Source organism: Gracilinanus agilis, chromosome 1, assembly GCF_016433145.1.
Source record: "Gracilinanus agilis isolate LMUSP501 chromosome 1, AgileGrace, whole genome shotgun sequence".
NCBI classification, from domain to species: Eukaryota; Metazoa; Chordata; class Mammalia; order Didelphimorphia; family Didelphidae; genus Gracilinanus; species Gracilinanus agilis.
The window spans coordinates 552,298,186-552,304,043 of record NC_058130.1 but is presented as its reverse complement, the minus strand read 5'-3'; positions in this window follow the sequence as shown (position 1 = coordinate 552,304,043).

Below are 5,858 nucleotides of genomic sequence, written 5' to 3'. Positions count from 1 at the left end.
AAAATATACACTGAAAATTTGAAAGGAATAAAATATATGGGAATCGACTAAAAGAATACTTACACAAAATTACCAGGAAAAGATTGTTTTTTCCCTTAATTTAATGTTTCTAAAATCTTTCTAAGATAATGCCAACCTCAGAAGGTCATTGTGAGAAGATAAGAAATGGATTTGAAGTTGATACTTTAAAACACTAAAAAAATGAGAGAATGGCCTCCAGGGACTAGGCTGTAGCTACTCTCCAACAAAGAAATACACAGAAGAAATAGGACAAAGGATATCATATAAGAATTCCATAACTGGGGGGAGGGGGGAAAGTGGATTGAGCATGTATAGAAAGTGAGGGATAACTGATGGACAGCCTGTTTATTCCATTGGTGTCCACACAATGGCAAGCAATCTGGAGGAAGGCCCCGAGGACACTGGGTGGGTCCCTGTGGTGGATTTATAAGAGGTCATGCCCCAATGGAGGAAGTACCCACAATGATGAGATCACAGATCCTTTGAAGAATCAAAATATATTAATATTATTCTCATGCTTCCTCATCTTCTCATTGAGAGTACAATTATAGGTCTCAGTTAGGTTTTATGTCGAGCTGGGAGAAAAACTTTATCCTCTGTTCAGACCACGAAGAAGAAAAATAGCTCAAATCTGTAGAGAACATTTTGGTTGCAAAATATTTTCACTCACACACGTCATTTCTTTTGACCCTTACAACAACCTCATGGGGAAGATAGTGAGAGCATTTTTTTTTCAGTTAGTGAAAATATCTTCATTCCCCCAAGTGAGAGAATTGAGGGTGACAGAACAGGGAACATAAACTGAAGTTTACTCACTCAGAAAGAGAAAAAAATCAGGTCAAACCTGGGTCTTTGGATTTCAGATTCTATGTACCTTTCATTATATGCTGCTTCTCCGTAAAGATTCGGCAAAACTTAAAAAAGATCATCAAACTTCTGTTGTGAATGTGACCTTCATTTAATGTAACAGATGTGGTTTGTACTAAAAGGCAGATTTATGTAAAATGAGTTGTATTTTCCTATTGAAAACATTGGTATTTCCCTATTGAAAACATTGGGCCTATTATTTAATATGCTGTTTTTCTGTCACATCAGACTCTTCATGACCCAATTTGAGGTTTTCTTTTTTTTTTTTTTTAATTTAAAAATTAAAAGTTTTTAATTCTTAAAAAATTTTTTTGAGGTTTTTCTTAGCAAAGATACTGGAGTGGTTTTGTCATTTCCCTCTCCAACTCATTTGACATAGGGGAAACTGAGGCAAAAAGAGTGAAGTGATTTGCCTAGATTCTCACAGCTAGTGTTTGAGGCCAGATTTGAACTCATGAAGGTCAGATCTAGTGCTCTATCCACTGTGCCACCTAGCTGCCCTCTTTAGACTGAAAAATAATTGAACTTTTGAATATAAGAATATCCCATTTATGAATGATGCAAATAACACATCCTAAAGGATAATAGCAACTTATGGATAAAGCAAATAATAATTATTATTTTAATAAATAATTCTTTAGAACCATACTGATTCGTTCCCTTTCCTTTTTTTTTAGCTATTTTCTTGTATCTGTAGGGGAAGGCAACTTTATAGCAGTGACCTTGGCAGCACTGTAGCATAGAGAATGTGTCTCCCTCATGGCCTGTTCTTTGAACTTTAATATTTGTGTTCTCCAAAGCTACAGGGACTATTCACAGGGGAGCTTCTGAAATCTTACTATGCATGAATGACTGAAGAGACTTGAAAACTTGTTTTTCTCTCTGCTGGATTCCCATTGCTGCTTTTCTTGTCTTCCCATTATCTCTTATCCTCAATAGAACTATGATGATGATGATAACTGACATTTATGCAATACTTTAATGTTTATAAATTTCTTTATCTACATCACCTCATTTGATCTTCACAAGAAACCTATGGCATCTGCAATGTAAATGCTATTATTGTCCTCATTTTGCAAAAGAAGAAATTGAGGAACAGAGAAGTTAAGATGGATGGGACTCCTAACTAATCTAAGGACCCAGACAGGACCTAACTCAGATGTCCCAACTCTAAATCAATCTCAGCTTCATACCTTATCACCTCTTCCCTGACATAGACAGACAGACAGACACACACACAGAATTTTTTTTTAAGTCTCAGAATAATGAAGTAAAGGTTGCCTCTAAATGCATTTTAGAATAAGAAAGTCCCAAGTCATTCATTTAATTAACAATTGGAGTTCTTTTTTGGTTGTTTTTCATTTGCACCTGACTCTTTGTGACCCTATTTGGGGTTTTCTTAACAAAGGTACTGGAGTGGTTTGCCATTTTCTTCTTCAGCTCATTTTATAGAAGAGGAAACTGAGGCAAAGAGAATTAAGTGACTTGACCTGAACTCAGGTCTTCCTGGCTCCAGGCCTTACACTCTATCCTTTGTACCACCAAAGTGTCCCTAAAATGAATATATTTTATTGGGCGAGGCAATGTTCACATATATGTTGTTGTTCAGACACGTCCAATTTTTCGTGACCCTGCGGTCCATAGCACACCAATACTGTCTGCGGGATATGTACTGTAAATAGTGTTCTCTGTTGGAGGCTCAGGTTTTACTAGGACAAATAAAATCAGTCCTAATTTTCTAAAAAAAATACAAATATAGAACATCTTGACAGCTGTAGAATGTCAAAGAGCCTTGGAAGTGATGGATAAGAAACTGGCAGAAAACTCCAAGTGAATTTCTAAGGCCTAAATCAGATCTACTTTTAGGCCTTGGCAAACAAATGACAAAGTCCAAGGACTGTCCTTCCTGCCACTACTGTCATTTCAGGACCTATTTTGCATCCTTTTCTTGAAGGACCTATTTCCTATGGCCACCACCAATAGTTTGTTTACTTAAGTCGTTACTGCTCCCAAGAATATTTGAGCTCTGATAAAAGCACTCTTTAGCCATATAAAGATTACCCATAAATTGTGGAGCCACAAATCCTTGGGTTCAAGTCTTGCTTCAGATAGATACTGGCTAGACTGACATGAAATAAATCATTTAATTTCTGTGGGCCCCAAGGAAAAATTCTAAGCTCCAAGTTGGTAAAAGACATTTCCTCCCTTGGAGTTTGCTAAATCAAGGAAATCAGAAGTCTGGATTCTGCTATTCCCTCCCCAAAAGGAAGAGATACTCAGCAACTTGAAGACCCATAAGAATCAATCTCTCATTATTGGATTTCCAGCTCATGACAACCATCTAACAGATATAGGGGTTGGGCAAGAGGGTGACAGATCCTTCCAATAATAATAATAGCAACAATGCTGTCACATTTAGATAGCATTTTATTTTATTTTTAAACTCTTACCTTCTATTTTAGTAGCAGTTCTAAAATAGAAGAGCAGTGCCAGAGGAGAAGTCTGGGTTTTTTCTTTTTCTTTTCTGGCTTGTTTATAGTACCTTTTTGTAAAATTTGGGTTAAGGATTTGGCCAATATGTTGATATTGTATAATACTATATATACATATTTTATATTTCTGAGTTTCTAAACTATTTCTGTATTGTCTGCTGGCTTCACATGTCATCTGCAGCTTCTGCAAAATTCCCCCGAAATTCCTTTTTAATTTCTTATGCCAATGGATGATATATGAGATCACAATATATCAAAACAAACCGTAACCAGTATGGAAGGGACACCTGTATTCCTTAAGAATGGGTCCAACCAAGTCACTCACTCCTCTGTTCAAAGGGCTCCCCATGACCTCTAGGATAAAAATATAAATTTCTTCACTAGATAGATATTTAAAGCACTTCACAATCTGGCTCCAATCTATCCTTGCTAGTTTATTTCATACCTCTCCTCATTTATTCTGTGTTCCAGGCAATAGAATTCCCTTGATGTATTCCACATGAGATGTCCCTGCTTTTTCCCATGCCATATCACATGCCTTGAATATTGTCCCTCTGCATTACCAACTTTAAGGATTCCTCTTGTTGTTGTTCAGTCTTTTCAGTCATTTCTGACTCTTTTTGATCCCAGTTGGAATTTTCTTAACAAATGGTTCAACATCAGAAATCAGCGAGATGTTATCAGTGGAAATGACATTAAAGAAGAATCATTAAGATCTATTTTCCTCCTGCATTCTAAGGATATGGGACCTTTCCATCTGACTTATGGGGAAACCTTCTGTATGTACTCTCTCTTGATTAGAATGTGAGCTCCTTGAGAGCAGGGACTGTCTTCCTTTTCTCTCTGTATCTCCAGTGCTTGGCACAATGCTTTGCATATAGTAAGCATTTAATAAAAGTTTCATTTGTTCATTATAATGCAAGTTCTTTGAGGTAAAGGGTTATTTTGGTTTTGTCTTTATATTACCAATAATAGAAAAAAACTAGCATTTATTACTATTTTTATTATTCTACATCCTAATGTAGGACCTTTTATGCTTAACAAATGCTTGAATGAGTGAATAAAAAGTAATCATGGGATCATATATTTAGAACTGAAAGCTAGCTTAGAAGTCATCTAGATGGTTGATAAAGTAATTTTATTGACAAAGAAACTAAGGTCTAGAGAAGTCATGTGACTTGCCCAAGGTTTTACAAGTTAGCGAATAACTCAAGAAAAGTAAACAGCAAACACAGATTCTGACTCCAAAAAGGATATTTTATATAATATATATAGCACATATAATTACAAACACATATAATATATCATATATATATAAAATATACATAAAATACACTACATATACAATTTTATTTTATATAAAACATATTTTATTTACATATTTTAATTTTTATATATAATATATGCAACATAGCAATAATATATTATTTGTATGAATATTTAATAAATAATAAATTATATGATAATAAATAATAAAATAATGCTTATCCAAGAGAAACAAATTCTTATATTAGTTATATCCAAAAATCTATGTCTCATTCTTTTCTCTCCCATTCCTCTCAGAGTTCACTTTGTGAAGTGCTTTTTTTTATATCTCATCTAAGCTGATTCTCACAACCAGAAAGAAGTAGTTAGGGAAGATATTATTTTCATTTTGTAGATGTAGAAATTAGGATCTAGAAAGTTTCAGTGATTCAGTGATTTAGTCAAACTGGAATCTGAGTCTTCCACCTCTTAGTCCAGCTGAGCTCTACCCCAGGGCACTGAGCATCAAACAAGGAAAGTGAAGAGATAGTGTGCTACCAGGAATTATGAGCATCTGCTTATATACATTGCCTCTCTGAAAGGATTGATCCCTGAATGAAAGTTCAGCCCACCTTTTTGTTCCATGTTTTGATTTAATTGATTATGGAAAATGCCAAGGTCATCCACTGCATCCTGAGCCATCACCAGTTATCTTGACTTTTGTCTCACCACTGAACATGGAAGAAAGGGGGAGGCTGATGACTTTGAACAACCCAGCTTCACTTAAATCCAATTTACGCTCCTATTAAAAGGCAATCCTAATGATGCCATTTTAGTCTTCTTCAAGTACAAAGGGCAACCAATCAACTTCATCCAGACTACATGATTACTAGATTTCTTGAATTCAGATTGATCCTATCTATCTGTCTGACAGGTTTCTAGGATCTAGGAAAATGGCGAGCTTAGGGGTTGTTTATGGTTTATTGTTGTACATTATCTCCCTCTTGCATTATTTACTTATCAATTCAGTGGCAAGAATGAAAGCATTAAATACATTAGAGCTGGTCCATTGCATTCCATGGCGAGGTCTTATGATTAGGGTGCCCAGAAATGCAACATGTTCAAAGGAGATTAGTGTTAGTTAGGGGGTGACAATTCTGAATGATACTTGAATGGCTATGTCTCCAAATCTATATCCCTCCAGACAAGGATATCAGGGTGACTGAAAAATAG